Genomic DNA, 14,035 nt, shown 5'->3' on the forward strand with positions numbered 1-14,035 from the left:
CTCAGCACAGGATGGAGCGAACGTTCATTGAGGGAACTAAATGAATGAGTAGAACCAAGGTTATGAGAGTTTCAGGGACTACATGGCTAATACCATCAAATGTTGGTCAAACAGTATGATGACCAAGAAGTGGCTTTTGGGTTTGGCAAGAAGAGGAGGAAATTAGTTAGTGTGAAGTAGTGGCTTCTGAGGAAGGATGGTGAGTGGTTTCTTTTTTTGTTTTTTAAAAGATTTATTTATTTTAGAGAGAGAGAGAGATCGTGAGCACACGAGTGGGGAAGGGGCAGAGAGAGAGGGAGAGAGAATCCTAAGCAGCTTCCATGCTCAGCGTGGAGCCCAATGCAGCCCAATGCGGGGCTTGATCTCACAACCCTGAAATCACGACCTGAGCCGAAATCAAGAGTCAGACGCTTAACCAACGGAGCCACCGAGGTGCCCCTGGTTAATGGCTTCTAAAGGGAATGGACAGATGAGAATAAAGAAGCAGGCTCATAGCAGAAGAGCCTGACGTGGGGCTCGATCCCATAACGCCGGGATCACGCCCTGAGCCGAAGGCAGACGCTTAACCGCTGCGCCACCCAGGTGCCCCGAGAATATTATATATTTGAGGAGCTTTTCAGTGAATGTAAGGAATGAGGTGGGATCCTTGCTAGAAGGGCCCTTTGACAATTAATGGCATTCTTGTGCAGTTCCTAGTTAGTGTGTGAGGGTGAGAGAAAGGGAGGCCTTTGAGGGAAGGAGCGCTGACTGGGTCCAGAAGAGGCAGAGCGCATGGGGCTGTGGTGCAGGAGGAGGGCTCCGCTTGAAAGAGTAGAGAGACCTTTGCTTAGAAACTAGAGATGTGTTTGAAAAATAAACCATCGATTTTCCACACCCTTGCTTTTTACCAGGACACACAAAGATGACCCTGTGTGCCCCTGGCAGGCGGCCTCTGCTCCTTTGCTCGGAGCGTTCCAGCTTCATCTCCGTTTTAGAAGCAGCAGGCTCCCTCCTTCCTCAGTGGCGGCCTGTGGAGACGACCTCAGTCAGTGTGGGCCCATGCCAGGCTGGGGCCGCACCTTGAGTTCAAAAGTATGCGTGCGTGAGGACGTGCGAGCGTGTGCGTGTGTGTGTGTGTGTGTGTGTGTACATGTGTGTGTGCACGAGTGTGCATGTGTGAGTGTGTGTGTGACTCCAGGGCTGGTAGGGACTCTCAGTTTGCAGCTGAGGAAACTGAGGCTCGGCGGGGAAAGGGACCGTCTTTGTTGTTTTCCTCAGTGGCTGGCTCCGTGCCTCGCGTGTGGTGGAGATGGAATGCACGGTTACTGAGTAAACCACAGAAGCAGCTAGTTACAGCAGGGAGATGGACACTCAGAGATTCAGATGATTTTCTGGTCACTGTCCTTTCTGTGTGTTTTACACCCACGTCCGTGGACACTGGTTCTGTTGGCATGGTGGAAAGGAAACTCTGAATGGAATGGACTTGCTGAGTGGGCCCAGCCCCGGCTACCTTTGAGGGCGGCCTGTGGGTCACAGCCTGGCCTTGGCACTGTCTCATGCCCTCCACTTCCTTTACTCTCTGCCTCCTTATTGAAAAAAAAATACAACTTCCCAACCCCTGCCCCCAATACTCTCCCAATTCCAGTCAAAGAAGGCCTTGTGTTTAAATAATCATGTGAAAAAGAAAAAAAATCCCACCCTCATAGAAATGTGAAAGGCTACTGGCTCCGGGCAGCTTTCAGTCTTTATTTAAATTAGGGATTTTGTGGATTGTTGTTGTGTTGTTGTGGTGGTGGGATGGTATCCAGTATCCCAATGTCCGTGTAATGCCTTGACTTCACTATCGCTTCTCCTAGGATAATGATAGGTTGGCATAATGTACCTATTGTCCCCTTCCACAAAGCCACACTGTTACAGACGATGGGATGGGGTGGGAGGGGCGTAGTGTGGATCTGGAAGGAGGATCTTTGTGTTTGTGTGAGTGTGTGTGTCCTGGGCGGCCGGGCTGCATCTCAAGTTATTTCTCTTGTTCCTTCCTTGGGTCCCTACCCACCTAGGCGCCATTCCCCTAGTTGTTTGTCTCTCACGTTCCTCCCCACTTTCCCGGTTTTGGCTTCTCTGCACACTTGCCTCCTGGGGCGTCACCCAGCGCTGGGCACAGTCTGAGGACTTCGGCGATGGCTGCTGAGCTGAGGTGTGGAAGAAAGTGTTCACCATTCTTTCGGTGAAGTGACTTGCCCGAAGAGGACAGGCTCACGGGCCCCGGGTATTGCAGATGACCTCGGAGGTCGTTCAGGCCGGCCCTTATCGACTGGACATGTTTGCGTTTCTCATCTGAGTTGTTCAGAGCCCTTTGCACTACAAATCTCATGATACTTTTTGGGACATGTTGGATAATGCAGACGTTGGTTCACGCATTCGACAGCAGCTCACAGGGTGCTCGCCGCGAGGCTAGGTCCCCGACGGGAGGGTGGGTGTGCGGTGATGGGAGGAAGAAGGCAAGCAGCTCTGGCCTCGTGGTGCTTCCACTCCAGCGGCCCAGCTCTGCGGCTGCTGTTAAACCCGCTTGACCGTTATGGAATCCAGAGCTGACATCCTGGGCTTATCTCTTATAGCCAGAAATTAGAACTAGGAGTTCATGGCCCATGTGGCAGCCATTGCCAGGTGACACTTTTTTTTTTTTTTTAAAGATTTTATTTACTTATTTGAGAGAGAGTGTGTGCGCGCACAAGCTGGGGGAGGGACGGGGGAGAGAGAGAGGCAGGCTCTCCACTGAGCGCGGAGACTGACAAGGAGCTCGATCCCAGGACCCTGGGATCATGACCTGAGCCGCAGGCAGACGCTCAACCCACTGAGGCACTCAGGTGCCCCATTTTTTTTTTAAGTGAGATCTCTCAGATGGAGATCTCCCCTAGAGACTTTTTTTTTTTTTTTAATTTTTAAAAAGATTTTATTTATTTGACAGAGAGACAGCCAGCGAGAGAGGGAACACAAGCAGGGGGAGTGGCAGTGGAAGAAGCAGGCTTCCCAGTGGAGCAGGGAGCCTGACGTGGGGCTCGATCCCAGGACTCCGGGATCACACCCTGAACCGAAGGCAGACGCTTAACGACTGCGCCACACAGGCGCCCCTCCCCTAGAGACTTTTATGGCAGTACCCATCTCACATTTTCTTCCATCCCCGTTCCCCCTCTCGCCAGCCCCTTCTGCATGGGGCTGGTAGCTCTGGGTAGAAATGTTTTTGACTCCAGCCATAAGCGGTTTTGACCAAGCACCGTTGGCATCCGAATGGGAATGACCTTAGTGTTACCATGAGCCTTGGAAGCCGTGGCCTTTACAGCTCACCCTGAAAGAGGCAAAGGCAGGCTTCAGTGAAGCCAGGGGACACAAGGGCCCCTGGGCTGAGGTTCTGTGACCACAGGCTTAGAGGGAGAGGACTTTTCTATCCTTGGAAGGAACCTGCCTCAGTTTTGCTGCCTGGAAAGGCGAATGTTATACTAAAAATGTATGTCCTTAATCTAACACTCAGATTTCACTGGGATTCCTTATTTTACCTGGCGACCTTACTGTGTGGGGCAGATGGAAAGGTGGGGAGTGGCTGGGACCCTGCACCTCCATGGGGGTGATGATGGCAGGATGTGGTCACTGAAGCACGGAGGTCCTGAAGGATAATGTGACAGTTGTCTCTGACCAGGTATCAAACTGAGACAGGTCAGGAGATGAGAGATCGGAGAACCTGGCCATTTGTGGTCTTTGGCAAAATCACTGTGGAGACATGGCCCTCACACGAGCCAAGAGAAAAGGATGGTCTGTAGCCTTGCTCTTCCCCAGTCGTATCTGAAAATACATTTTGCAAAGTAAACAGATGCATTCCCTTTGTATATACTTTACAAGAATCCAAATTCTTTCCTCCTGGTAAGTTAAACACCCAGGGCTGAAAATACATGTATACAGGGACAATTGAAAGGGTGTCTCAGCCTTGGGCTGCTTGGGGGCAGGTACCTCGAGGTGTGTGCTGCCCTAAGAGGCTGAGGGCTCAGCATCTTTGCTCTTTCTCCCAGGAGTGAATTCCCAGCCTTAGGATCCGTGTGACTGTTCAAACGCATTGCGTCTGAACACTGGGCGGCCCCTTGAAGATCAGCTAATCTGACAACCCGGAACTCACCCAACTTTTGAGCCCAGATGAGGAAACTAAGCCCAGAAAACTCTGTGGTGGGCTTCAAGCCCCACGCCATGAAGCAGGATGAGAACCCAGGTCTCTTGACTCCAGGTCGGACACAGTTTGCCTCGGCTGTACGCTCACGGGTCTTGTTTCCTGTCTCAAATATAAGCATGTGGAGGGTAGAGACAACGTGTCGGTCTTCTGTAGTGTTCAGGGGGCTGCGGACAGTCCCGCACACCAGCACTTCCTGTTAGCAAGGGCGAGGGAGCTTCGGCTTGTTGGCGGTACAAACGTTTGTGGGTGCCCCCTTTGCTTCTCAGGGGGAGTCTACTTCCCATGACTCAGCCCACACTTGTGTTTCCTCAGCTCTGGGTCTGGGTCACTTGGAAAGTGGATGGCTGGCAGGGATGACATCCACCGCGAAGGATGATTCCCGAGGAAGCTAGGACTCGTCCCCCCTCAGCAGCTACCCTTCTTCTCTGCCCTCAGGAGTCTTGACGTGTGCAGCTCTACTTTCTCCCACTGTTGCGTGCGCTCATTTCCTGGCTGTAAGGACAGACGAGGGGCAGAGCCCGCACATTTGGTGTTTTGTTCCTCGCATTTGGGGTGACATGGCCAGCACGAACAGGCCTTGTCCAGGTGCCACCGAGCACGAGTGCTGCTTTCCTGGTCTGTCCCGGGAAAAGAGGGATTCTTTCACTCCGAACTTCGTGATGACTTCACAGAGGCAATGAAGGGGGAATACGCTCCACAGTGGAGGGAACCCTCTGTGGTTTCCGAGGCAAGCACGTGCCTGAACGGCGAGCATACACAACCACGGTGAAGTTCACGGTGTGGCTCTGTGGGGATCACCGGCTGCCTCCCTGGCGTCGTGCCGATGCCTCCAGCCAGGTGTCCAAGGGCGAGGCCTTGTCTTGGCTCTGAGCTCCATCGTCACTGTCTTTCTTTTTTTTAATCTCAGTTCTTTGAGCCCCCCTGGTGCCCCTCGTTGGTCACCCGAGACCCCTCAGATCCTTGTTTCAAGGCAAGAGGCTCATGGATCCATTTGTGGACACTGCCAACGATTACCCCAGGTCCAGGCACCAGAACACTACGCGCATTCCCTGGAGTTCTTTCTGTTTATGTGGCTGGTGTCCAGATCCAAGGAGATGCTGGGGACTGAGGGGAGGCCACTTCCTCAGGCCAGTTTCCTTCTGAGCTAGCTGCCTGCGAATGCACGAGTGCTTTCTCCTCGTGCTGCACGGCTGGGAGGATCGTGTTAACCACCTAGGCTCGGGAGGGAGGGGAACACCTGTGGGATGCGTGCTGCCCAGAGAGGCCTCTCCCATTATTCCAGAGCCGCAGGCAAGTAAGTCTGTGGCTATTTCCTTTCCCACATTATCAAATGGTCCCCTGATGACAGCAGCCCAAGTTTAATTGTGTTGTGCCTGTTTATAGGCAGGCTCATTGTGCGAATCCATAACCACCTGCCCGTCTGCCCATCCACTCATCCATCCACTGGTATCCATCGTGGGTCACCAGATCCATCTATCCACCCACCCTCTTTCATCCATCCATTTATGTACTTCAAGGGACCAGGCGGGTAAAGCAAATGAAGAAAATGTGCCAGATGAGGACAAGAGGGAGTGGTAGGGACTGTGGTGAGCCTCAGGGGACAGTTAGTTCACTGAGCTGCCATCTGCCACATTCCCGACTGACCGCCTCTCAGGTTTGATAGGTGGCACCTGATGACCACAGTGACCCGTCTTTATAGAAAAACTTTTGGGTAGCATTTGAACAGCCTGGAGCTGTTGGGGTGGGGACGGGCCAGGCTCTTCTTCAGCCTTGTGTAGAATTCGTTGGTAAAATCAGACTCTGGAATGTGTACCCGTCAGGGCTTTTTAAGGTTGCAAATGGTAAGAAACCCAACTCAAACTGCTGGGGCCCAAAGAGGAATATAGGGGCTCGTGTACCTGGAAGTTCAGGAGAGCATCTGCTTCACTTGGGCCTGGGTCTAGGGGTTCAACAAGGTCAGCTGAACTCCCTCTCCCTCCTCCTCCCCCTCCCCCTCCCCCTCCCTAGCGGTTCTGCTTTCCTTTACACTGGCCTCTTTGCAGACAGGCTGGCTTCCTGGGTGTCTCCCAGCAGCTTCAGGTAAACATTTTTTATCAGCTTTTCTACAGGAAAGAGAAAGAAAGCACCTCTTTCCCACAGAAACCCAAGGGTTGACCTGAGTTTGCCTGCCTTCTAACCACGTGTTCACCCTTGAACCAATCACTCAGGCCAGGGGAGGTGGTTTTCTCCTGGGTCATAAGCCTGTCTCTAAAGTTGTGGGATGGAATGGGACTGGTTTTACTCAACTGGTGGTGGGGGGAGGTGGTTCCCTGGAGGAAAATAGAGGGATTGTGATGGCAAGGTGGTGGAGGGGCAGCTCAGTGGGCAGACACCCCTGTCACGTCCACAGGGGGATGGGCTGGTGGAAGGACTGGACTCTTGCATTTGCATCGTAAGGCAAGACCCGGGACGCTGAGCCTGACTGGGGTTGCCCTGCCCCCCTTTCTGTCCTGTATCCCAGTTTGACGTCTGTCCGGCTCCCATGGTGCACAGGATGAGGAAAGCATGGTGCTAGGTGGGCCAAGGGTGGGCCTTGCACTGCCTCCTGCACACTCCCGAGATGCTTGCCCCTGTGAAAATGGATGTTTACTCCAGAACCGTGACTTCCAAAGTTTTTGTTGTTTGGGGGAAGGACAGTAACCCAAGAGGATCCCGAAGGGCTCAGAATGCTCCGGGAACCCCTACCCAGGTTCTGCCACTGCAGGAGGAATTGCCAGGATACAGGGCTCCCTTTTAGCAGGGCTGACTCGGGCCCGGAACTCAGCCGCACGGATCCCATGACTTGGCCTAAGACAAGAACTGAGGCGGTGGAAGAGCCATACTTGCAAATTTGGAGCCTCTGACTTCCCACCCCAGGCTGAAGCTGCCTGAAGGAGACAGGGACCAGGCTTCATTCTCTGCAGCTGGCAGCCCCTGGTGTGGCCTTAGTGGGGACCCAGACTCCTCCATTGGAACTTTGGTCCCAGAGAGTAAATCGGGCAGATCAGGTCTGACCTCAGTCACGTGTCATCCTTAGTGCCAGAAATACCAGCTCTCTTAGGGTTGAGCAACAGTTTTCGCCTCACCATCAAGGATGGTTTTAACTGTTTCCTACCTTGGAGTTTTGTTACTGTTGAAAATAGCTACCAGAGAGCAGAATGTTAAAGGGAAGATGGAAGAAGGGTAAATGGAGCTCATAAATGGACGTGTTTGTAAAAACACTAGAAGCTATCAATACATAAAACCTGCTTCTAGCGGAAGTAGAACCACTCACGGTGGAAAGCATCCAAGAACCTTCACACCCTATCTCACTTGCTACAACGCCCCAGTGAGGTTGGTAGGGAAGCGCCATTTTCTTTTCGTACGTATCTCACAGATGTAGACATGGTAATTAAGAGCATATTTTAAAGCTTTTTTTTTTTTAAAAAAAGATTTTATTTATTTGAGAGAGAGAGAGCGAGCAGAGTGAGAAAGATCACGAGCAGGGGGAGGCAGAGGGAGAAGCAGGCTTCCCACCAAGCAGGGTCTCCATCCCAGGACCGTGGGATCATGACCTGAGCCGAAGGCAGACGCTCAACTGACGGAGCCACCCAGGTGTCCCCATTAAGGGTGTTCAGAAGAAGATTAAGTTTTGCTGTCTCCTATCCATGTACCAAGTGTAGTCCTATCTCCTACATGCCTTCCTTCTCCTGTCATTTTAATACCTCACCTTACCCTGGGGGGAAGATCTGCCCAGTCTCTGTCCTCCTTTTCTCTCATTCTCCTACCTTCCAGATTCTACCTTTATAAAACCTTCCAGAATGATTCCAGACTCAACTGATCTCTCCATTCTTTTTTATCAGCAACAGTGCTAGTAGATTGCATTTATCACTCACAGCTTATATGAGTTAGGGGCTGAAGATACAAAAAACATCCCTGCCCTCCAGAGGCCCGCATTCTAGGAAAATGGCAATAATAAGACCTATTTCACGGAGTTGTTGTTATGAGTAAATGAATTAATATACACACAGTGTTTAGCATAGTGCCTGAGACACAGTAAGTGCTTCATAAATCCAACATGCCAAGGGTTTTATGTGATGTTTAATTCATGCAACAGTTGAGAGAGGCCGATTTTCCTGTCTCCTTTTACAGATAAAGAAAGGGATTGCTCAGATAAGTTGTGCAATTTTCCCACAGTCACACAGCTAATTAGCAGGAGATCTGAGCTTCAAATTCTAAAACTCCCTCTCTCTCTTTTTTTAACCTCGCCCGAGATACTTCAGTGATGAAAGCAAGTGACGCACCATGTTGTTGTAAGATACGATCCTCGTTCCTTGGGCGCCTGCCTCAGTTCGCCCATCTATGAAATGGGAGGGTGGAAAGATTCCTGTTGGGAATTGTCGACTGCGGCACGTAGCCCGAAGTGACCACAAGACAATTTAAAATAGCACCATTGTTTGCAGGAGAAAGATATGTAGGGGAATGGAGCGTGGGTTTGTGGAAGATTACCGGGGTCCCACACTTGTCTTCTTGCAGGAAGTAAACTCAGATCCAGCCCATGTCTGATCTGGGAAATTCTGATCATAAATCCAGAACTTTGGGTGCCTCTGGAGGGAGGGGGTGCTCTGCATTGGGCTGAGTGGCCCCTCTGATTCCTGGGACCTGACGGGGCTTTGCGGGTATTTGCTGACTGACAAGTAGCTCATGTCAAGCTGGTTTATTTAGTCACTGGGGCTGATAGACCCCAAAGGGATGGGCTAACAGAACTCGGGGGCAGCTCGTTAGCTGCTGTTTACTGAGCACTTACTGTGTGCCTGGCATGGAGTGATGGATTCCGGGTGCATTTTTGTCTTTATTCCTCGTGATGCAAGGACCCTTCAAAGTTAGTACTTCAGTTGGGGAAATAGAAGTGCACACAGACATGTCTCTTAGGCACCATACACTTTATACTTCAGTTAGATTTTTGCTGCAAAGTAGGATGTTTTCAGTATTCTCAAGCTGCAGGCACAACCTTATTTCCTACAACCCCTCACTGTTGCTGTAACAGTTCTCAAGAACTGTTACATACCTTTGCTAGACAGAATAGAGGCCCCTCAGTGAGGTCTGTGTCCTAATCTCTGGAACCTGTAAAAAAAGGTTACCTTATAAGGTAAAAGGGACTTTGCAGATATGATTACATTATGGGTTTTGAGATGGGGAGATTCTCCTGGATTGTGTGGGTGGGCCCAATGTCATCACAGGGGTCCCTATAAGAGGGAGGCAGGAGGGTCAGAGCCAGCAATACGACAATGGGAGGTAAGGAGCCACAAAGCAGAGAATGCAGGCAGCCTCTAGAAACGGGAAAAGGCAAGGAGGCACATTCTCCTCGAGAGCTTCCAGAAGCTAAGCAGCCCCGCCCAAACCTTGATTTCAGCCCTATGCAACTCCTTGCGGACTTCTGACCTCCAGAACTGTAAGCTAATGCATTCAGGTTGTCTTAAGCCACTATGTTTGTGGTAATATGTTACAGCAGCAATGGGAGACCAACACACTGCCTTTCCACACATCCTGTCGGATATTCTAAAGTCCCAGCCAACTAAGACTCCTCTTCCTTGTGTCCCAGTGCCCTTTAATCAAAGGGGATAGTGCCCTCCACCCACCGAGAGGAGGACCTGTACTAGAGTCAGGTTTTTGTGGGTGGGGGTGTTTTTGTACTGAATCATTCGCACACTTGTGATTGTGTTTCTGACCACTGACCCTACTGGCTAGACAGCTGACTGGTGGGGGGGCAATCCGAGCCAATGGCATTGAGCTGTTTTATTTTTTAATACATTCTGCTACCTCTCCTCTTTGTGGACGGAGAAGCCAGGGGAATGGATGATACTGTTTGGGGGTTAACTCATGAGCTTTTTCCACCACTGATGATGGCAGCGAGTAGCAGGTGGGACCCTGCATCAGAGTAACAACAGCTAATGTTTACTCATCATTCACGGTGAGGCTCTATCATTGGTTCTCAGTGATCTGAGGAGGATGGTGCTATAATCATCCCCACTTTACAGATGAGGAAAGTGAAGCTCAGGAGGTCAGTGGGTCAGAGAGGAAGTAATGAGGAGCCAGGACTCAAACCCAGCACCCTCGCTGCTCACTTAAATGGTGTGCTGCCTCTCACACGTGTGCTGTAGCACGGACTAGGCGCTCCTTAAATGCTTACTGGCGAAATGAATGAATGACAACCACTGAGGCCAGGAGCACCTTTATGAACCCCATCCAGAGGCAGCAGGGTAGACTGAAGGGCTGCCAGAAAACCCAGCTGGACAGCAAGGAATTTACTCCTGCAGGTGCAAAGATAGCACGGACCTGGCTATCTTACTCCGCATCTCGCATCTGGACTCATGGGGAGGCCCAGCTAAATTCTTGTCGAATTTGTCGGCATCTTCTATCCAGCAGAGCCGCAGGCACCGAGCGGGAGGCAGGGATGGTGATCTCTGAAGATCTCCCTTTCCCCTGGGGCTTCCCACACCCCCATCTTCGGATGCTCCAAATGGCTCAGCTGGTGATCCAGGGTGGACGTTGGGGGTAGGCTTGTTAATTTCATTTCTTCCTTGCTGAATATGGACGAGAGAGATGGGAAGGGGGCAATAGTGATGGACATAAACTTGGTGTGAAGCTGCAGGGGGCCCCTATGGCCTTCGTCTGTCTAGAAATTACCAGTGTCCCTAATATATGACAGCCCGTGCGGATGCTTCTTCCCTTTTGCTTTCTTTTATGTCTTGCTTTTGTGAGCGAGATGAGAATTTACCACTGGTGAGCCTTGTGCTATGTAATGAATAGAAGGCAAGTGACCCCAGCTGTCTCCCCCTCCCGTCATCCCCAGGAATGTCTTGTCAGCCTTAGTGGTCTTTGCCCAGCCAGTTCAGACAGGCTGCTGCTGTTTTGTTAAAGGGCCTCGTGGCTGCTGACGCTTTTGGTTTCCTCCTTCTTCAAATCTCTCTCAAGTTATTAGTTCATTTGTAGCAGTGGTCAGAGCAAGGAAATTCTATTGATTTTCCTTCCTTTGTTCTCAGTTTCTCCATATATTAATTGGGTCTAATCATGTTTGCCATCCTCCTATCTTTAGGGGAGATTTGGTGTTTAACGGGAGGGATGGAGAGTGTTTCTGACTGGATGGAGGTTACTTCAAGTCTACTCCTGCACAGATTTTAAGATAGAACTCAGTTTGTATTTCAGCAGTGTTTCGTTTTTGTCTTTGTTTTATTTCATTTCGAAGAACAGTCTCTGTTCTGGATGTTTTCCAGTCCATCCAATGCTGTAAGAGCCATTTGCCTAGAGATGTCACATCAGTGATGGAAGATTTGGAGGGGTTGGGGGAGAGGACATTCGGGCCAGCTCTGGAGGTTTGGCCCCCATCTCACGCTGGGTCACTGGAAACGGCCTCTGCTAATTGGACCTTGTCCTGTCAGGATACATCAGACAGGGCCACGGCACCCCCCTCCCTGAGCTTGGTGGGGGTTGGACGGTCGGCAGAAGCAGGTGTCTCTGCTGCTGGGTCCTGGGGGCTTTGTGACTCTGGGGCGCGAGAGCCGGCCAGCAGTCCTGCAGACTGAGGTTGGGAGGCTGTGCAGAGCCGGCTTCTCCAGGAGCCTGGTGGGCCAGTGCTGACATCAGGGCTGTGGGGCTATGTGGGGCCGGAGCTGGGGTGTGTGTGTGTATGTGTGTGTGTGTGTATGTGTGTGTATGTGTGTGTATGTGTGTATGTGTGTGTGTGTATATGTGTGTATGTGTGTGTGTATGTGTCCTCACAAGTCATGGTGTTGGCCTTCAAGAACACTCCTAACACTAGAAATGTGGGTGTTTTTTTTCTGCCATTGCCTTCCAAAAAAGACAAAACAAAACCCTTTAGTCCTTGAATTGTGTTAAGGGGAACATAAATTGTGGCTGTAGGGAGGACGGGAGGAAGCACAGTTTGGCTCCAGGTCCCAGAGCAGGAAGCCTTCCTCCCTTTTTGTTGCCGCCTGGTCCCTCTGCCCTGCCCTTCAGAGTTTCCTTGTGACTGTCCCAGGCGAGGGCGGGAGGGCCCATGCCGGCGGGCATGTTTTGTTGACTTGCTGGTGTGTGCCCAAGGACAAGCCCTTGGCTCCCGGCTGCTCTGCGGGAAGGAGCCGTGGGGGCATGTTCTAGTGTTCTGGGCTGGGCTGCGCCTGCCGTGGCCAAGCGGTGCCATGGCCCTTGGACAGAGTGAGTCCAGGTGGCATGGGGCACGCCGCACTCTTCTCCCTAACCCATACCCCTGGCCACCTGCCTGTCTTGCTGTCATGGGTGGCCAGTGTCTCTGAGCTGCCTGCCTGGGTGTGAGTGTGTAGGCCTCCTGCAGATGGGTGGGGTTGGCTGTCAGGCAGCGTGGCCTGGTGGGAAAATATGCCTGTGGATTTGGGCTGAGCTGTGCTCTAATCCCAGTTCTGCTGAGCAGCTCTGTGGCTTTGGTTGAATTCTGCGTCCTCTTTGAGCTTTAGTTTCCTTATCTATTAATATAATGACGAAGGAATGCTGATGGCAGTTGAATACGTGACCTGCCACCGAGCCGTTGCTCGACAGACTGTGCTAAGATGGTCGAAGCTGTGATGTTGGCTTCATTTGGGCTAACAGTACATCACCTATAAAGTCCTCCAACACACTGCACAGGACGAGCCTGATCCGAGCAAAGGGGACCCCGCATTGGGCCCGATTACTTCTGTGTTCATGCTAGTCACGGGTAGACAGCTTGCGGGCTACTTGCGGGGCTGCCTGGCGCATCCCTCCCTCCCCGGTGTTGCTTCGGTGGTCAGCAAAGGGGCTGGTGGGGCCCGGGCAGAGAGCGGAGGCTGCCAGGGCAAACCTTCAAGCCAGCAAGTCAACGTTTATTTATAGGTCTTGGAGGGATTCAACACCCCAGGCAGTGGAGGAGGGCCTGGCAGAGGCCGCTGCGGGGGGGCAGGGGGCAGGGGGCAGGGGGCAAGGGCCGTGACGATGGGGGCGCGGCTGGAGGAGAGAGAGAGGCCGGGTGGCATTTGGAGAGCCAGGGTTCCAGCAGAAAGCTGCAGATTCCAACAGAGTAGACTAAGGTGTGTTTAATAAGATGGCTATTTATAAAAGTGTGGGCAGGGAAACGTCCGAGGTAAGATAGCACGCAGTACCCTGGGGGCTAGGTCAAGGGGAGAGCGTAGCTTATATGGAGAGGGCTGCCTGACAGGAGCTGTGACCTTCAGTAGATCCAGAAAGGAGGCAGCTGGGGGAGTAAATGCCCCATCTTGCTCTCTTCCATCCCTCTGACCTGCTGTTGGCATTCGCCGTTGGCCAGGCTGCCAGAGGCAGAGGGAAGATGGCAGGTGGCTGGCCATGTAGGACATACTCCTGGAGGCACAGAGCAGGGAGAAGAATGGTGGAGAGAGAACCTGGAAGGGCCAGTGGAAGAGAGTTGGCACGGAGAAGCAAGGGCTCGGGGGAAAGGAAGGCAGGGGACATTTAGGGATACATGGGTGAAGAGAGTTGAGTTACCCAGGGGACCCAGCCAGAGGCTCTGTGGCAGAATGATTAATATCACAGACTCAGGGAGGCAGACAGAATGGGGACTGATTTTACCCTACTTCTTTGCGGTCTTGGGCCAGCCGTGGAACCTTTTGAAGCCTGTTTCCTCATCTGTGAAGTGGAAAAGATGAAGACAGTATTTTCTGCCTCATAGTGGGGTACAAGGAGATACTAAAGTACCCTGCAGGATGCCTGGGACGCTGGAACCGGGGAAGCGAAGACAGGACAGACAGAGGGCTTTCCATGAAACGCAGCATCCCCCTGGGCAGGCCGCGAGGATTGTGTAAGGCCCAGTGTGGGTATTAT

General features: G+C 51.9%; 1 protein-coding gene across 2 annotated transcripts in view; it reads left to right on the top strand.

The window, feature by feature from the left end:
• Positions 1-14,035, top strand: part of DPF3 (double PHD fingers 3) — a 248,676-nt gene that overhangs the window by 72,075 nt on the left and 162,566 nt on the right. The window lies entirely within an intron of this gene.

This window comes from Ursus maritimus, unplaced genomic scaffold (assembly GCF_017311325.1).
Source record: "Ursus maritimus isolate PB19 unplaced genomic scaffold, ASM1731132v1 scaffold_25, whole genome shotgun sequence".
NCBI lineage: Eukaryota > Metazoa > Chordata > Mammalia > Carnivora > Ursidae > Ursus > Ursus maritimus.